This window comes from Photinus pyralis, unplaced genomic scaffold (genome assembly GCF_008802855.1).
Source record: "Photinus pyralis isolate 1611_PpyrPB1 unplaced genomic scaffold, Ppyr1.3 Ppyr1.4_LG3b, whole genome shotgun sequence".
Taxonomy (NCBI): domain Eukaryota; kingdom Metazoa; phylum Arthropoda; class Insecta; order Coleoptera; family Lampyridae; genus Photinus; species Photinus pyralis.
Window position 1 is genome coordinate 20756812 of NW_022170510.1, and position 21205 is coordinate 20778016.

General features: G+C 34.9%; 2 long non-coding RNA genes across 2 annotated transcripts; both read right to left on the minus strand.

Annotated features, from left to right (window-relative positions):
* Positions 1-15079: 15079 nt before the first annotated feature.
* Positions 15080-16708, minus strand: LOC116166607. Its single transcript, XR_004144360.1, has 3 exons — positions 15954-16708; positions 15490-15614; positions 15080-15431 (listed from the first exon to the last, which is right to left on the minus strand). It is a non-coding gene; the product is annotated as an uncharacterized LOC116166607 (long non-coding RNA).
* A 413-nt stretch (positions 16709-17121) lies between these two features.
* LOC116166605 lies at positions 17122-17809 on the minus strand. Its single transcript, XR_004144358.1, has 2 exons — positions 17648-17809; positions 17122-17602 (listed from the first exon to the last, which is right to left on the minus strand). It is a non-coding gene; the product is annotated as an uncharacterized LOC116166605 (long non-coding RNA).
* Between the last annotated feature and the right edge of the window lie 3396 nt (positions 17810-21205).

A 21205-nucleotide genomic window follows, 5' to 3' on the forward strand; every position in this document is an offset into this window, starting at 1 on the left:
TGGCATTTACGCAAAATAAGATTGTGGCAAAATACAGTACATGATTTGAAACTCCTTGCGAGGCTCCTTTGGGCTAGCCACCATCTTCGAACAGAGTGGTCAGGGTCTGATAAAAACCATTCAAGAGAAAACTACTGAGTCGCTTCTATAGCTCAGAGGGAACGATTTGCATTCGCATGCCCTGTCCGCTTCTCTGAATCGCATCAGTAGCAGGCACACCAAGGTGGGCCAGAGGGTTTGCTCCTTTTATTTTGGCTCGAAAACCAATCGTGCTACATTTCAACCAAAAGTATCATCAATTACTAGTTCATGTAACATTATTAACAAATTCAAAAAATATTTTACGCTCCCACGTACAGTAAACAGAAACCACCGAATTGTCGTAGCTAACAAAAAAATCACAATTCAATTCAAAATCGTCCTTCCGTTAGTTATGTAAAATGCCACAACATGGAAAAGTGCCAATTTATATCAACACCCTGTACATTACTCTGACATAAAACGTGACCTACCTACGTATCGTAACCTAAAAAATACACTAATAATTTATGTAAACATCCTATATAATCTTAAATGAAATGTAACCTGCAGTGCTTGTGGAAGAGTTCCAACCTACCTACGTATCCAAATCTAAGAAATACCCTAAAATAAACGCAACTAACGCGGCGTTCTCATGGTGCATGAGAAAGCATTCGTATGGGCTATTTATAGCAACTATATCAAGCTACCCCCAACTACGACCCTTACTTTAGTTGCTAACCGAACCACAAACAGTAAACATTGCGCAATGTTGTATTTATTTCATGATACATTTAAAAAGAAAACTAAAAGTAAACTTTACCTAGGAATAAACGCACGCACTCAGAACTACCTTAATAATCGTAATGCAGCGTCGACTAAAACATCATTAATGTAACAAATTGTTAATCTGGGCTAGTGTGAAAGGTTTGTCCTTGTGCAATTTGAATTGTTAAAATGCGCGGTAAAACATTTCCAGTTCCGTAGCTTGCGTTTTTCTCCATAAATGAAATGCATAAAAGCGGGAATGATTCAAATTTAAAATTGTCACACACTGAAACATCAAAATACTTTAATGAATGAAAAGTTAAATAAAAATGAAATAATAAACAGAACCAGGTAATAATAACAAACGACAGAATAAAAATCTAAAGTAAAACGTTACCATTATTTGACCATTATTTTTATAACAGCTATCAAAATTTAAATCATACTCATGCAGCATCAAGTCAGTATTGCTGATTTTGGATCACTCTTTGAAATTCAAGTTCATGGAAGTGATCTGGTATACAAGGCTCAAAGGAAAGCAAAAAAATTTGAAACATCTTGAATAACTCGAAAACCTTTGATGCCTTGTATAAGAAAATGTGGTATGAAACAACGCAGATTTTCGTGTAATTTCCAAAATGCAATAAAGTACAGGGTTTCTTTAGAGCATTAAACCAGTCAACAGCAAACAGAACCAACGGAATGACAGATCCCTTGGCGGATTTTGAAGTAATATGTAAATATAACATAGCACAAGCACAAACGTGAATATACGGCGACTTTTTCGAAAGGGAACACAATGGCGTCTATCAATCAAGAGAAGGAAAATGATACCTGTAACAATTAATATTCTTTCAGCCCAATATTTCGTGTTTAATTAACACTTAATCAGAAGGAGCTACAATAAATTTTTCACAGTAAACTAACACATACATAGGGTTAGGCGTGATACCAATACAATATAATTACTGAAAGAATTGTGATTTGTAATTTATTGTAGTAGTAGGTCTTAGCTCTTGTGAAACGTTAATTAAGCATTCTATATGCGAACGTAAATTCGTTGAAGCTTTATTTATATTTCTAGTTGTACGTGTTTTCGTGATTATATGAGTGTGTTATTAAGTGGGTCTTCATCTACTTTTTCCCCGAGTAAAAATACACATAAATAGGTGTATTAATTTCAAAACATGGTGTAGAATAGAACATCACTGAATATCGCTGGTATATTATATGGACTATTCTGATTGGCATTCGACTATGTTAAGTTTGCAAAGTGCGTGTAGTGTAGACACAGTGTGTTGTGTGTTTTTGAAATCGAAGTGAGATGAGCATCCTGCACAATTTTTATGATTCGCCCATAAAATTCATTTGTTTTACTGACAGAACCTGCTATAAATTGAGAAAAGTATCTATAGTCATGTATGTAGTGTTGTGTAAATTACGCCATGCGGACGTTTTATTAGGATTCAGCATCTACAATAACGATGGGACACCCTATATGTGCATTTCAATTACAACGAGCTCCTAGCGAGTTCATCATTTTGCGGTGTCTATTCGTACGTCCGTCCGTTTGCACGATATCTCGAAAATGACTGGACCGATTACGATGAAATTTTGCAAGTGCATTTAACATTTTCTTTTCTTTAAAAAATGCAAAAGGGACAGGGGGCTCCCTTCATTAAAAAAAATCCTTCAAAGGTAATCGATAATCCGATCCTCAATTGATCTGATTTCACCATTGTAATAAAAATGCTTCATGTTTGCTAATTTAATTAACTTCGTCGCTCCAGTAACTCGCAATAGTGCCAGTTCTGGTTGGAACACATTGTATAATCTAAAGATAAAACGAACGTCCCTGAGTGAAGTTTAATCTTGATTATGTGAGGCCTCGTTTCAATAAATACCCTGTATAATGCACCTGTTTAAAGGAGGATACTCAGAAAAATAATCCAATTTGTTTTTTTTATAATCCAATTTTTTTTGAGCGAACAAATAAGTGTAAATTATAAACGTTAGGTGCAGATGAATGCTATTTTTCTCGAGCTTTCCCATGATGTATCAATCATTGAGAGTTACCATTTACAATTGTTAAGGAATGGTTTACCGATTTGTTTTTCGTATTTTATCGATGAACATCCAGCAAACAAAAATTTTCTGCCTTGCTTCTGTTCGTAGATGAAGGTTTCCTTCTTTTCTTGCATCTATTGACTCACCTTGTTTAGTGACATTTATCAGAGATCAGTTTATTTCATTTTTACAAGTCACTATGGTTTGTTGCTTGTGCTTCATTATAACTAAAGAAATTACTTCCTGCTGTACTTCTGGGACACATTATTTGAGGCTGTTAAACATTTTCTATAATCTTCAACCGTTGAACTGCGAGGTTGTTCAGCTACATGTCTTCTTTTGAAACTTCCGAACCTCTGTGATTTTTTAAATTCTTCGGACAGTTTATTAGTTTATGCCCATTTATGTTGCACAAATGGCACCAAAACGGGAAATTTGAGTTTTCGGAACTGTTTCCACCTCAATTTCCATGGTTTCCATTAAATTGTCCATACTTTTTGGTTGAGTTTCCTCCAAAATTTACATTTTGACCGATAAATACGTTGTTGTCAGCTTTACCTTTGTTTTTATATTGCTGTATCTCCTGCATGAGTAACTTACTTTTTACAAACTCGAGATCAAGTCTTCTCCGCTAATAACTCCAGGATATTATTGGCGAGACACTAGATCACACTATTGTTTTCGGTTTACAATCGACGGTGACGGTAAACTTTACATTTAGTCCTATAGTACAACATCTAACTAATGTAATTAATTGTAGCTACGACCTGATGATGGATGCATTGCGTATTCGAAATCGATCGCCTACAAGAAACGAGAGATCGAATGGTGTCATGCAAAATAATGTTGCATCATGTTTTATTGCTACTACCGGTATTCCTAACTACCAAGTAAGACGTGCTACTTTTATAATCAAACTTTTTTTTTATACAACTACCATGAGTCTTGGGCAAATGGCTCATTGATTTTTATGACTCTTTGGTAGCCATTTAGCGACGAATTCAATCAAACACTTAACGTGTCCTACTGTTACACAATTAAGCAACTGTTGCTAGGACATATTAACTACCAACATTGAGCATTGTTATTAAAAGTTTGGCTATTGAATGTTTGCCGGTGTGACCTCACGAAGAAGCTATAACTACTATACAGTGCTATTCATTTAGAAGTAGACGAAGGGTTTTCGTATGTCTACTTTGAAATGACAAAAATTCTTCTAAAAAACGCCTAATTTTATGCAACCGAAATATCATGCGTACGAATTTTGCATTGTAATTTTAGATTTTAATAAAAACGGCAGTAAATAGTATGTTTTTAGGTTATGATGAAGAGATATTAAATTCGGACGCTATTTGCCAGAAGTTGCTTATGGGATTCTCTTCCACAAAAATTAAAACATTTAGTGTCATCTCCTCCGTTAAAATTCAGGGTTGTTTACGGTCTCTTATGCGGCTCGCATTTAAATAACCACTAATTTTAAAGTGATCAACACAGAAAATAAGTCTCTTGCGCTCCTCAAACTATTATCGGCATTATACCAATTGACAATATCAAATTTTCTTCAATTGAATACGTCGCACACGAACGAAAATAAACATATGGAAGCCAAAGAAATAGTATGCCAATTAATTAATTGACATCCTCCAGACATTCATTTTGTTGTAGGAAGTTATTTTGGTTGTATAAAATTAGGCGTTTTTCAGAAAGGTTTAGTTATTTAAAACTAGATATAGGAAATCCTTATATACTTCTAATTGAATCGTCCGCCATTTTGGAGCCCAGTGACAATTGACCTTGGCAAAATGTTGAATGTACCTACTGTATCTATTGTCTCTTCATTTAAAGAAAAACTAGTGCGTTTTTTTCGTTTAATAAAGGTCTTTTCTTTGGACTATCAGTGGGCTCCAAAGTGGCAGATGAGTATGCTACCTTCTTGATTAACGTAGGACTGTAAAGAAACGTATGGTTGAAGTCGACTGAATGTTTTACCAGTGGCGGCGATACAACTTGTTTTTAGAGTACCTACCATTAACGATGCTTTGGGGGTGATCTTATTATCGGGGGACCCGGGCAAGTCAGATTAAGCTTTTCTTTCGTACTTGAATGGTTTTTTAGCAGATTAGTGTATGTCGGTAATACTTCAATGTATGTAGGGGTTACGATGAAATAAAGAGGTCAAATATTCTCGAAATAGAATGTTAAAACCTCTCTGGTCGGGGTGAAATAGTATATTATTCCATGAGCATGTAATGGTGGCTATTACTTATAAGAATGTGTGCGACACGAGCAGAAGGCGAGTGCCGTAAGTCTTCCGAGCGAGTAATAGCCATTACATGCGAGTACAATACTATACTTTTTCTACAAATATGTTTCGGCAAAATTTAATGAAAATATTCATATTTATCGTTTGTTGCCAAACCAATTTGCCAGTGTTAAATAAGTGACAATTTGCTTGCACATTGCCCCAAACTGATGTATTCCAATTCTTAGAAATGGTGCAGTTTCCAGATTGATAGTTTAGAAAAATGGTGTTGGGAGTGGCATTATTGGCCGAAATGTACTAAGCAACCCGTTTCAAGATAAACTGCTTATTGATCTCTTCTAATCGCATTTTTGTTCCTTGAGCTAGCTAAGCCGCAGACATGCGTTTATATTGCAATTTGATAAAGACAGTACCTGTACAATAAAAGACCATAGCAAATTGGCATTTCTGTGATACAATCCACGCATCACGTACACCGGCAAACATTCAATAATCAAACTTTAAATATATGGCCCATTAAAAGTTTTCAGTGATTATCACATATGATGAATATTGTCTGCACAGACAGTATTTTTTTTTATAGTATTTTACGATTTTATATCTCACCGCTCCAAAGGCATGCATCATACTTGATATTGTATACTTTGGTGGTATACCACCATTGAGCTTGATTAGATCATAGATGATGCAAAACAATTCGTACGTCGCACTTACTATATATATCAAAGTTGGCTGCTTTTGTGTGCTGTTACTAATAAGTTATAAATGTACCTAAAGTATAATCTGTTATCTCTAAAATATGCAAAAGATTTCTACGTATTTCTTTTTATTATATTCGAGGTTAACATTATAAAATACTTCAAAGAATATAAAGAACTTGGGGGTAGTAGCAAGCAATAACGGCACCAAAAAGTTCCCACTAAAGCGCGATAGTAGCTCACAATTTCATGAACGCCATAAAGATAAAAAATATTTTTTCTTTTATACTGAGCAGTAAAAATAATGTTTTAAGACTCCTTCAAGGAACAACCTAAATAAAATACCAGAGCAAAATGATGATATACGACCGGCGTGGCGGTTGAATAAGATTAATCAAATATGAAACACAAATCACGGCAAACTTACGAGCGAACATTACAAATAAAATGAAATAATTTACAACTATACCTAATTTTAAGGATTGCGTAACACGATCACGCCGAAACAAATAATCCTGACAAGGATAAGTCGTGAGGGTTTCTATATTTCACCGACGGTGGTCAACCTAAACACGAGATTTATATTTTTCAATCATAACGACTGTAATAAACCAGTATACCAACCAAGCGAAGATACTTTATTATTATTATCGTATTTCTTTTTTATTAGTGTGTTGGTTACTCATTATTAAACCCTTCTACCTTGATATGTGGTCTTTTTACTGTCAGCTACCGGGTTGGCAACCCATTTCGAACGGTAATTACGCGATCGCTTCGGTGCAATATTATTGAAAATTATTTAATGGTGCTGAAAAATGTCTCGATTGGAATGTAAAGTTTAACGGGATGTCTAATTAATGTTTGCGCCCTCCAATTTATTTCGTACTCTAACTTAATTTTCCTCTCTTTATTCTGGCTAGTGTAACTGCGATTCTGTAAAATATATCTCTAGCGATATTAATTTTAAAGGGTGTATTTAATAATAGTAAATATACTAGGGAAATTTTATGATTCTTTATTACTTGCAATACCTACATTAGTATTAGTATTAGTTTTCAATTTTTTGCATAATCAAGACGGAAAATTGGAAAAATAAAACCCGCATCTTTTTCAATAATCTGCGATGCCATGGAATTTTCTAAAACAAATAGATACCCAGTTGTCAATTGGCAGCAGTTCGAAATGGATTTTATGATCGACTTGGTTACTGTATTGCAGTTAATGGTGACATATTTGAACATTTATTGTAAATTGTTATATTAGGAAACCGTTTTTAGTAATTTGGTCTTTCTTTATGTTGAATTCGCTGTTCTAAATATAATACTTTTTGATAGAATTTGATTTGTTTTATAGCAGACATTCCATGGCATGACGGATATTGGCGTTCTTTTTGTATTATAAAATTCCATGGCATCACAGATTATTGAAAAAGATATTTTTCCAATTTTCCGTCTTTATTATGCAAAAAATTGAAAACTAATACGGTTGATTGACGTAAAAAAATTTTTCCTACAAAAAACCTTAATGTATTTTTGCTCTAAAATAATTTGGGGAGCCAATAATCGCATGTTACGAATTTTACATTGAAATCCCATGATGCGTTACACAAGTCACCACCCTGTATATAAAACAGTAAGACCGAAATATGTTTGTAATTTTATAACTGAAGAACGGCTTGACCGATTTTAGTGATTTTTGGTTTGTTGGATCCATCATAGGATATTAAACATGCGAAAATTTGAGCGAAAAATGGGAAAATTCACGATTATATATAAAACGGAAAGATCTAAATGTGTTAATGACGTTCTAACTAAAGAACGGCTGTACCGATTTTAATGACTTTTGGTTTGTTGGATTTGTTTTCACTGGGAATAGCACGTAGGATATTCACATACGAAAAAATGCAGGGAAGAAACCGAGGAAGAAACAAATTTTAATAATAATAATAATAAAGTTTATTATCTGTAATAGCCATAGACTATATAAGATTTGTCCAATAAGTCCAATAATACCTACATATTACATTACATTTAGTCACAAACATAACATATTAAATAAATAATTAAAATCACACAATATACCAGGCACATTCATTTATTACAACCGAGATGACAAAAACTCATGACTAGAATATAAAGCGTTTAATTTTAAATAACTCGTAACGGTTTTCTTTAATTCTTTTACAGATAACGAACGGTAACTCGGAGGGAGTTTATTGTAAAATTGTATACCATAACTGCAATTTTTTGAAGTATTTAGTCGTAGTTGATTGGAACGAATATTATTTTTATTTCTTGTGTCGTACTGTCGGTAAGTCGATATGTTAGTGGCAACGTGTAATATGCAATTTAATATATAAAAGTTCTATAAATTTATGTTTACAGTAAGTTCTATAGTCCAGATCAGACAATTCTAATATCACGCCTTTGAATTAAAAAAATTCTTTTAACGCCCGAAGCATGTGTCCAGGTAATAATTGCATAACACATTATTGAGTGGAAGTATCCATAATATGCAGTGATTACAACATCCCTACATACTACGGATTTTAAACATCGCAATAAGTAACATGCTGTCGATAGTTTGACAGCTACCTGACTACAATGAGCTGACCAGTTTAATTTCTGATCAAGTGTGACTCCTAAAAACTTAATTTGTGTTGAGTTCTCTACATTGTGACTGTGCCTCAACGTGAAAATACGTTTTTTCGTTTTTGTTTGATTAATTTTTAGTCTGTTATTTAGTAACCATTCTTCGATATTCTCAATAAATTGATTATCGTCCTTTAATTCGTGACATCTACTCAATAAAGTTGTGTCATCTGCATAAAGAATACTGAATAATATTATCAGGTTGAGTTAAAAAAGGCATATCATTAATGTAAATTAGAACAGTATCGGACCGAGAACAGACCCTTGGGTACACCGGTATTAATTTGTTGATAATCAGATTTTTTACTATCAAAATGAACGTATTGAGTTCGGGTACGGGATATGATTTTAATAACGCGATACTTTTTCTAGTAAATTTATATATAACCAGTTTATTTAGCAAAATCTCATGATTCACAAAATCAAATGCCTTGGTAAGGTCCATAAAATTTGCAACGCAAAAGTCATTTGCCTCGAAGCAAGTTATAAATGTGTTTGTTAATTGTATATTGCAGTGGACGTTGATTTTTGTTCGCGAAATTCATGTTGACTGAGAAAGTAACTTATTTTTTCAAAATAATCTGCAATTTGGTTTTTTAATGCTTTTTTAAAAATTTTTGAAAAAACTGGAGTTATTGAAAGTGGCCGATAATTAAAAAGAACATCCTGATCTCCACCTTTATGCAAGAAACAACCCTAGATACCTTCAGTTGCTTAGGGTATGTAGACTCACGTATGCAAGCATTGATCACTTTTGTTAACGGAATCAGAATAACATCCAGCATAGATTTTATGATACTATAAATAAAGTATAAAGTGATTTATTAGCATCTTGACATATATGGTATATGATAATGCAAGTCAAGTACAAGAATACACAAAAGAACGTAGTACACACGGCTCAGTTTCCTTCACAGTATTTTACCTACGTCGTTTGCAATTCATAGAATTCATTTAGTGAATAGAAGGCTTGCCTATGTAAATATTTCTTAACTATATTTTTGAACGAGTTGAAATTATTGATACTTTTAATTTTAGAGGGCAATGCATTGTACAACTTTTTGCAAGCATAAAACGGTGACTTCTCATAAAAAGTCGATTTGTGCAAATCTGTCTGTAGCAAGTCATTAAATCTTGTAGGTATTGTAATTATGATGTGAGTTATCGCTAAATTTTGTTATATTACGCTTTGCATACTTTAGACAGTTGTAGATATAAATTGAGTATATCGTCATAATTTTATGCTTTTCGTTCTACAAGATTCCCTTTTATTTAGGTTGAATATCAATCGCAAGATTCTCTTCTGAGCAATAAATACCCTATTAATGGAGGCAGCTTGTCCCCATAACATGATATTATATGTTAAGTGCGAGTACGCTAGAGCATAATAGACATTTACTAGGCACGCAATATCAACCATATTTTTTATTTTATAAATTGCAAAGTAGCAACTGTTAAGTTTCGAAGTAACATGGTCAATATGCTGTTGCCACGAAAAAGAGCCATCGACACTAACTCCTAGGAACTTTACATTAGTTTCCAAATATAATTTGGATTTAGCCAGCCCTGAACTCAATATTGAATCCGGTAGTTTCTTTTTACTAAAATACAAACATTTTGTCTTAGCAATATTAAGAACCATACCATTGTCTGTACACCAAGACTTAAAAGCACACGTTACATACTCCACACGAGCTAAGAGTTCCCCAGTAGAAGCTGCCGCCACAACCATTGAAGTGTCATCAGCAAAGATTGTAATATTATTTGTTGTTATAAAGTTTGGCATATCATTCACAAAAATAATGAATAATAAGAGCCCCATCACAGATCCCTGGGGAACACCCAGCTGAACAGGGTACTCTTCAGATAACTGATCTCTAACCGTAACAACTAACTTCCTGTGTTCTAAGTAGTTGCAGATTACATTTAAGGTAACTCCGCGAATGCCCAAAGCTGATAATTTGTCTTTTAGAAATCTGGGGCTGACAGTATCAAACGCTCTCTGTAGATCAAAAAACAATCCTACAACAAGGTTACCGGCGTTCAGTTCATTGTAAACGGCTTGCATAAAATGCGTAGTTGCATCTTCAGTTGAAAAAGATAGTAGCAGATATTAGATACTAGCAGATACTAGCAGTTATATCAAAATAATCTTTGCAACTACTATTATTAATAGCATTTACAATATCTCGAACATTATTGAATGATATTTCATTAAAATCAAAGGATATCGAAGTTATAGCATAGTTACTAAAGTAACTAACTGGGTCTTTATTTTGAGACGGAAGTGAAGCGCTTATTTCGTCAGCAATGTTCACAAAAAAGTAATTGAATTCACCAAAAGTTAAATTTGTGGTACCTCCGCAACTCTCATGGCTATTTTGTTTTATTACCTTCCACATAGCCTTGGGTTTAGAATTAGAATTTTTTACAAAATTATCATTGGCTCTAATTTTGGCTTTACTCATTTCTTTTTTATTAAACTGTCTGTAAGTACTTGCCAAGTTACGTGTCTCTTCATTTTTAAACATTTTATAATTGTCGTTGAGTAACCTGAGAGTTTCCCGCATATTGCTTAATCGATCGTCAAACCAATTGGCAATTAGTCATAGGACTTGATAAACGTGATTCTTTAAGGGCCTTTGTAGGAAAGCTAAAAAGGAAAATATCGTTAACAATACATATTTAGAAAATACTTGAATTTTTCTTCCGCACGTCTACGAATGACCAATCCATATTCTCAAGCATACTGTACATTATCCACTTACCCACGGTCGTAATTGGTCTACATATTTTGCAATTGTTTTTATGTTTGATGCTCTGGGTGGCAAAATAAATGGTTTGTCCTAGGTGATCTAAAATATTTGCATCAAATACAGAAGCATTAAAATTCAATCCTGCATCAAAGTTTACAAAAATATTATTAAGACAATTTTGATTTCTAGTATTTTTAAATATTGTAGGATATAGTCCATAGCTACTTAACCAGTCCGTAAGATATATGGCTTGATTATTACTTGTGTGAAATTTCAATTAAAATCGCCACATAAAATGACAATATTTTTGTAAATATTTAGTTTAGAAAATAATACAGTAAGAGTATCGATAAACACATTAAAATTCCCTAATGGAGATCTATACCCAGATAGAATAATAATATTGCTGTTCTTCATAAATACACCTGATATTTCACAGTCAATTATCAACCGATATTTTTTCAGTGAGCGGAATGGAGTAACATTCGACGTCGCGTTTCACAAGGATCATTACGCCACCATGCTTATGCACTTTCCTACTGAAGTGGGAAATGTGGGAAATCAGTCTAAAATTAGATGTGTTAACAAGATTAACGACACTATCATTCACCCAGTGTTCTGTCAAGCACAATAATATGTTCAACTTATCATAAGATTAATATATAACTATATTATAATATTAACTGCGGAAAGACTTGGATGTAATCGACTTACATAAAGGTGATACAGGCGGGGTATTCCTTGAATATCCAGATTTGAAGAATTTGTTCCACGGACAGGTGATTTTCTGCGTAAGCGGCGAGTAGTTTTTATCGTTTTCCATTCTCCTTCATGTTCATTGTTGTCATCAGTTGGAATTTTGACGACAGGTGATTTCTCGTTCTGGATAGAAGGTCGAATACCGTTATCTGCATTCATGCCTGCTCTATCTGTATACGTAGTTACTTTATCATTAACCCGTTTAGTTGTACTTTTTGAAATAATATTTGGATTTTGCATTTTTGGGGGTGCTACAATTGGCTTCCAGTAGAATGAGAACTGCTACTGGATGCAAGGTTATTTATGCAAACTTATTTTTTAATTACTGCAAAAATGTTCCTTTGCGAATAGGATGCGTTTATATTTAGACTCGCCTTGATTTGTTCCGTAACTAATAAGCTTTATTCATCGTTTGAAACTCAATAATTGTCCTTTTTATAGTGCGCTACTCGAAATCTTCTTTGATTTAAAATACTAGGTCCTCGTTACGACAATTTGTTACGCACTTTTAAGATGCGATATCCACTAAAAATGTGACTTGCATTAAGTGTCTCTAAGAATTTTCTAAATAGTCCAATCCAAAGTTTTTGCTATTATTATTCGAGTAGAAGTACCTGGATTTACTTCTATCATGCCCCAGCACATTCTTTTCTACGTCCACCGTTTTTACAGTCGTTGGCCTTCTTGGTCATCCACTTCGTAGAGTACTTCGCAAACAAACTTTTAAGTTAAGGCAGAATTTACACGCCAAATAGCCAAACGTCAATCAATCTTAACAAAATTGACGAAAAACGAACAAAATAATCAATCAAAGGAATCGCTTATTTTTCGCCCTGTATCTTCACAACAAAGAGCTTTTTCAAAAATCAATGATAAAATATCCACAATAACCTACTACATTTCAGAATAATCAATGCTTCCTGGTTCATGATTATCGGCGCTAACCAAACTGTATGGCCCTTCAACACTTCCAATGGATACTTCCTCAAATAACCATAAGAGAACTAAAAGCAAAAAGCGTTTATTTCAATAGATCGCTCCACTTCAAAGTTTGGACGCACTTTGATAAAAAAGGGGAAATTCCAGTAAAAGTATAACAATATAAAACCGTTGAGTGAAGGATCTAGGTAGAGTGGTAATGCCTATATGAAAAGCGGTCATCCTTTCCGATCTTTTACTAAGGTAGTCCCTTCTCTATTGCACATCGCGTCTCTACCCCTCCGAGTCCACGTTTTGCAACACCGACAGCTAACGCCACCGACAATTTCGACGGCGCTTTCCTTCTTTACAATTTACAAGTATTCAGTATTTTCGCCCAGCCGCCCTCTCCAACGAAATCAGTCTTTAGCGTAACTCCAATTGCAACTATCGAAAACCGTTGTAACACACGTAAACAAAATGAGTCATTCTATTTTCATGCAATTGTATACCTGCAAAATATCAGTCCCTTATCATAATTATTGGATCAGATACCTAATTAAGAGCAGTTCTAAAAGCAGCAGGTACGTACGGACGAAATTCAAAAAAGTATACCTACCTAATCACAAAGAAAAGTATCTCATATCATTTATGTTTATGTATTTTGCGATTGTGCGAGTAAAGTAGGTATTATTTAGAAATTTAAAGAAACTTATCCCATCACTATGTTTATTGCTGATGTAGCAATTTGCATAAACGCAAATATGATTTGCAACACTCATCCTACAATTTTAGCACACTACCGACTTATTTTAAACCGATAACGCTAGGTATAGGTACTCTCTCGCAATTAACGTGACAATTTGAAAAAAAGACGGTACCTACTGAATTTTATAATGATAAGTACCTGTGTACCATTTATTTTATGTGTTTCTCTTTATCATAACCGGGAAGGTCAAAGACAACTTGTTTAATTGGCGAATCTGCTGGTAACTTTATCTAGCTATTCTGCTATCATGATTAAAGGCTTGCTTTTGATGCGGCCGCTTGTTTTATATAGAATATACCTAGATATAAAATGTGCATTATAATACTTTTAAATAATATGTTTCGGTCACCGTAAACATACTGTTTCGATCATCGATCACAAATTAATTTTACAAGGGCCACATGCAGCCTCTGATACGGACCTACCGTAACCGTATATTTCGCCTGTTGCCCTCGCAAATTTAATAATGCGATAATGTAATTGTAAGGTTAATATTGTGGTAGCGAAAATATGAAAATAAAATAATGCAATCCGGATCTGGATCGCCGACTTGGTTGTTGCCGTCGGGATCTGAGATCACTCTTGGCCGCCTATATCTCAAACCCCACGTTCACTATACTTTTAACATAAGCATTGCCTCTCTACCTAGATCCTTCACTCAACGATAAAACGTAATGTCGAGGATGAGTTGTTTGGTGGAGGATGAGGGGTGGGGTAGAAATTGGTTTTATCATTCATGGTATTCTATTGAAAGTCTCAACGCAATGAATTAATTTCTTCCAATCACAGTCTTCCTCCGCGACCCGTTACCGTATATGTAAAGTGTTGGAAGAGGGTACGCACAAAGGGGAATTGGAGCGCCTTGGAGAAACATCCATTGACGATGTGCCATTTTTGCGATCTGCAGGTCCACGATCAACTTTAGATATGGTAACGAGAACACAAGAGAAATCGTCCAATTATTTTTTGGTGGGGAATATTTTTCTGTCAGACATCCATCTGCTCATGTTCATTTGCAAAGATGTTTATAGATCTTTTCAATTACAAGAGGGCACTTTATCGGGGAAACAGTCATATCAAGCTACATCTCGGGATACTGGATGCAAACGGTTTACCATTACCATAGAAGGTAGCGCCTAATTTGCAATCGCAGTGCAAGCCGCATTCGCACAAGTTTTTATTAGCACACTATTGTTTCAAAGTGGGCAACCTCAACAGCTCCGAATAGTCATTTGCAGTTCAGCTCTCAGATGTAATTTCGCGTGTCTGTGAATTTAGAGAGTATCTGTTTATTGTCAACATGATATTATGCTTCGATAAACAATGCAATGGGCTTGTGTACCTACTCCTACTATTATAGGTACCTACTTACAAAAATGAATGTAAAGACATAAATCCTAATCTTTTGGTTTCCCTCTTGTATAGGGGCTGGTTACTTCAGCTAGTTCAGAAATTAAGAGCGCTTTGTGCTTGGCATTTTAATCATCTCGTGCTTTCTATAATACACATTTGTATATTCCCATGACGAGGGGTGTCTTTACAACAAAATTCATGCATGTCTTTTAAATGAACCTGCGATTGCTTCGAACATAATACGCGTAGTAAATCTTTAAGGCGTTCGCTTCCCTCGAAAACAACTGTCATTTTTTTCTTATCGGTATGATCAATTTTCCAAATGGTCGGGAACAGCTCCGGTATTTTATATTGCATCGAAGCAACTTTTCTCATTGTGTCGTTGGACTTGGAAGCTATCCAGTTCAATTACTAAGAATGCTTTTGAGTTACTTAAGCACATTTAATATAACGCATTCATTGCACTTACTTTGTTTGGCTGATATACTATTGGGTAGTCGTAGTGGGTACATTTATTTACTCATTAAAAATCAGTATCAGACGTGGAAGATATGGGAAATTAATATCTATACATGGGTCGCCCACCGAATATAGCTGAAAAGCCAAAGAAATATCAAATGTGCAGAAAACCTTTGTCGAAAACTAAAATTGTCGTTGAACGGACACTTTAAAGTTTAATGGATGCTAGGTTTCGTCTCAATCATTACAGTGTAGAGACTATTTAACTTCAACATGTTCTGCTACTTCTGAATACTTTTGAGTTTTGGTGTCCACAAAAATAAAAACAAGCTAATAAGTATTCGTAAATTTGTAGATCGGATGGATGATTTGCACAGGCAATGTACCTATACCAAAAAACAAGAAAGGCTTTTTTGAGATCTCCGTTAGTTGTGGAATTGCATGAAATTCAAACTGGGCCTAAGCAGTACGTACCATATCAAAATATATAATGGCACTGTTTTGGCACTTTTCATTATTTGTCATCGGGGAGGCATGGTCATTGGTGCATATTCTAGTGTTAGCATATTCAAATGATGCCTTTATTCAAGAACAAATTCCGCCAGTGTGCGGGCCTCCGCTAACAACTCGACGCTAACCAAGATGCCGCGGGCGGTATCAACTGAACCTAATGTGACCTTCGGTTCTCAAGATGTCTGCAATGAAAGAGGTTTGTAATTAGAGTGGTCGGCTTCCAGGTTTTTAAGACGTACAAGTCTAAAACATATTTTTCTTGTGTTAAAAAATTTGCACCTTGCAGCGACTCTGTCGATGCTGCCATGTATCGATGCTGCCATGTATGCATGTGCAGCAAGTGAAATTGGCGACTGTTGTGTGGAGGAGACCATTGAACTTGGCATTATTTTTGGCCGTTTGTTAATCTCGGAGGAATGAATCAGAACATAGTGTTACAATTCCCGGGTATTGATTTTATACAGGGTATTCATTTGAAAACTTGCCACCACAGGTTAAAGTAAAAAACGCCGGGACACGTCAAAAGGTTTGTCAAGGGGAACAACTTTTTAACAAAAAACTACTTCACCCACTGCCCCCTAGAGTCATTCCCTCAAACTTTTTTTATGACAAGTGGTATCGAGTACTAGCTTTTTTGAAAGGTCTTTCGAAGTCTTTTATTTTGACGTTTGATTTTTTAAAATCGGTCGATCCGTTTTTGAGAAAATTAGAAAATCTTTATTTATAATCGACCTATCTTAATTTGTTCAGATAGAAAACAAAAACAAACGGAAATATCACTTATTTGTTGCTATGGGAAAGAAAGAATGTAATTTGCTGTCAGTTACCTTTGTGACAATCTTGGGATAATGAAAATTAATTTATTGATTCAGATTTTACATCCAAAATGGTTTACACACTAGCCGAAAGAGTGGAAATTATTCTTATTTTCTAGAAAACGAATCGACCAATTTTAAAAAATCAAACGTCAAAATAAAGGACCTCAAAAGACCTTTCAAACAAGCTATTACTCGATACCACTTGCCATTTAAAACTTTTAAGGGAATGACCCTGAGGGGCAGAGGGTGAAAGGGGGTTAACTAGTTTTTGGTTAAAAAGTTGTCCCCCTTGACAAATCTTTTGACGTGTCTCGGCGCTTTTTCCTTTAATCGGTGGTTTTCGATAAATCCGTGGTGGGAAGTTTTCAAATGAACACCCCATATATTATATTACTTAATATTAAGCCAACATAGGTACTTGTAAGCTGCATACGTTGCAAAAAGGCATAATCAAACATTGCTGATGGATACTGAAGAGATCATACATGTGCAAAAATAATATACTCTATTACAACTTTCTTTGTTGTATGCTTCAACTGCATTTTCACATTTTCGCAGATTTTCCTGAGTTACACCCTTATGTTGAAGGAGTACTTCAGTAAAATTTCCATCCTTATCTACAAATCCATTTTTTTCAAACACGCATGTCATAAAACAATTAAGCGATTCGGGTATGTCCCATGTTGCAAGCATTGCATCGACAGCTTCCACGGTAGTGTTCCCTTGTTCTAAACATTCCATTTTTACCTTATTTACCGATTTCGTCCAATCTTCGGAAATGTCACTGGGCACCTGCAAACAATGTTTTGATTAGTGCTCAGTACTAACGGTAACTACTTTGCCAGAGAAAACAGTGGATGATAAAAGTAATATACTGAGAGCGATCGTATTCCACATTTTTAAATAATGGTTACACTATATAACTTCGAGAAGTGACGAATAATGGGACATTTTTAATTAAGACAGTTTCTTAAATTTGTATGTAACGTACCTATCTAATCAATGGGTTATGAACTTTGTGTCTCCATAATGTTGCAAAGGGTTGTTGTTTTCGTGCAGTATCAAACTAATCCGAAGTAACCTTTGATATATTATATCGTTGGTGTATGACAGAGAACCGGTAGATATGTTGAAATAATAATGAACTATTTTGGTACCATGCAAATTTGGCGTTTTTAACCGAAAATAGACCTCAGATTATCGTGATTTTACGCATTTTATACTAAGTATATAATCGGGGCTATGAGTTATACACGTGATGTTCAAGATATACCGGGTGATTCATTAGAACTGATGACAGTTTGAATGTCCCGCAAAACAAAAAATTTTAAAGGTTGGTAATAATAGACTATCATTTGCCTAATTCCAGTGGTGTATGTAGAATCACTCTCCAAGGAGTAATAATTTATTTGTAATTTACAAATAAGTCGTTATTTAAATTGTTATTAAATCAATCACAATAATTACGTCGATTCTCATAATCAAGAGCGTGCAGTTGCTGTAGAACAGAAACCCGGTACGGGTATATGTATACGTAGACGGCACTGGTGACTAATAAGAATTAGTAAAATAACTAAAAATATATCATCGCCAATTCTATCCCGTAAAAAACACTAGAATTGTGCGCGCGAAATTCAAACTACATCAGTTCTAATGATTCACCCGGTATTTGAATGTATGTGAATCGATATTTCCGGTCGGTTTTTGTAGTTAGGAATTAAAACACATGTAACGCTATTAGAATAAACTAAGTTTATGCAACCATTGTGATGCATGTTGATGTGTTGTGAATTTCCAACTTTGTATAGCATTTGTAGCACTTTGTTCGTTCATCTGTCCATCCGCCTGTCCGTCCCTTCCTGTCGCTACTTGTAACGGATGGTTACAAATGATTCGCAGTAGAAATGCTTTTTATCCTGTTCTTTTCTTCGCATCGTTGGTGAAATATTTCGGAACTTACCTTATTTATACTTCTGTACATCTAGCTAGCCCAGGTAAATAAATGGGTTAATATTAGGAGATAATTTCGTTCATTTCTTTTTTCACAGGTATCTAATTAATTTAATGCCAATAATAAAAATTTAAACGAAATGTTGCTTCATAAATTGATACTCCAATATACCTGGAGGAATTATGCAAATTTAACAATTCGGTGTAGATGTCTCTGAATTTCAAACCTAAATATTTCGATTAATTAAATATATTAACGGATGTAATTCACTCAGACATCCGAATAATTCTGTCCAAGGGACGGATCCGTTAACTTGCCCCCCCCCCTTGAGAGGAGCCAAGTGTACGTAGCCCCCCCCCTCCCGTACGTATTTTATCGCTGGTACCTAGGTCAGCTGATACATTCGATTATGCGCTCAATTGCGCCACTTCAATTAAATTTAGCGCCATCACGGTTAAGCTATGACACATTTTCAAAAAAAGGGGGTCAACTTAACGTTTTTAAAAGTTATTTTTTTCTATCATCTTTCCATACGAAATTGTACTCCTAGGTATGCGCTAAAATGCGCCGTAAAAAGATTGCGCCATTCTTGTTTTTTTTGTCATCCTTAAATATATTTATTTGGGAGGGGCCAAGTTAACGGAACCCCTCATAACAGTCATAACGCATTTTGCTACCGGTATCTGTGTCACTCGATACATCTGGTTATGCGCTCAATTGCGCCACTTGAATTAAAGCTAGCCCATCACGGTGAAGCTATAAACAATCTTTAAAAAGTGGGGGTGGGCTAACGTATCTGTTCAAATAATATCATACAAAAAAAGTAAAAACAAAATTGTCCTATTTCGATTTTGTGATATGTCATCGGAAGTAATCGGAATTTTCTTGTTTTCTTTAAAGCATAATAACTCTTTACTTGGGCATCCCTAATTTGACTTTCGTCGTACCTTCTATGGTTTCGGAGATCCCCATACTTATCTTGGATACAATGTATACTGTAAAGGGATCCTAAAAGACTATAATGGTGCAAACATTTCTGTTTACGGCGCATTTGAGCGCATGATAAACATGTTAAAAACGTAACTTTTGGAAACGTCAAGTTATGCGGAGATGGGTATTACGAGGAAATTAAAAGGTAGGGTGTTTTGCGGAGAGTTACGTCGGTGACAAATGCAAAAATATGGCAACATGCAACTCTTCATCCAGGTTAGTGATTCTCGCAAGACAAGACAAGACAAGAAATGGCCCTCTCTTGTCTTGTCTTGTTTCTTGTCTTGTCTTGCAAATTTTTGCAAGAACTTGGTCACTTCTTGTCTTGTCTTGTCTTGCAAATTTCTTGCAATTCTTGCGGTGTGTGTCTGTTTTTGGTATAGGAACTTACTCATAATAATAATGTTGGTCAAGAAACTCTTTGTCATTAATTTTGCGAATCATCTTTTTAATTTAAAGTAACACCTCACAAATATTCTGCAAAATTTTACGATAAGAATGCACAAAGAATCCAGAATTTTTTTTAATATTGTGTTAAAAAATGCAAAAAATTGGTTTAATGAGAATATCACCATTTGATATTAAATTTGAACCCATAAAATTTGCAAGGTTGTGCAGAAGTTCAAATGTCAACCTTTAATATTGCAAAATATTATACTGTAACGGAAACGCTCCAGACATGACGTCGCCTTTGGCGCTCTGGAATTTTCTACGCGCGCGATAGTGGGATTTGTATAGGAATATTCCGGTAATTACGCGAATGTTCTGGACTTACATTGCTTGCGTGTATAAATGGTTGCGGACCGAACATCGCGGAAGTTTACTACCGAACGAGATCGAGTACGTATGAAACATCGAGCGCGGAAATATAAATTGCGATATATAAAGCAAGTCTGTGATATAAATAGTCGATATAAATTGTACGGTTTTTATAGTGTTTTAGTTTTGTTTAATAAATATTGATATAAATCGAACCCGAATTTATAAATCACGTTACAATACTGACCGAACTTACTCGCTCTAAATGCTTACACTATTTTCCAGGGCGCCTCTCTTTTAACTATAGACTGAAACCTCGACTGAAACATAATCCACAGTCGTCGGAGCATCTTAATATTAATGTTTTTTTCCTAAAATCGTCATGAAACCAAAGAAACCTTTCATGAACATGCCTACTGTATGTCTAGAAATTTTAGCTTCCATGGGAGTGGCAGTAACGGTGTACTATCTTATACCGTGAGCCTGTCACTTTACCAGATTCCTTTCCCTGCCGCCTCGTATATTACATTGGCACAGTCATTGTTAATGTCTAATGACTCACTTGTCATCACTTTATTTTATTTTTGGACGGGACTGGGTTTCAGCCAAGGCCGCACTACCGAGAGTGATAGTACTTGACTCGGAAATTAATTCAATTTAATTTTTCCTCACCAGTAGTGGTAAGCTTCCCTGAC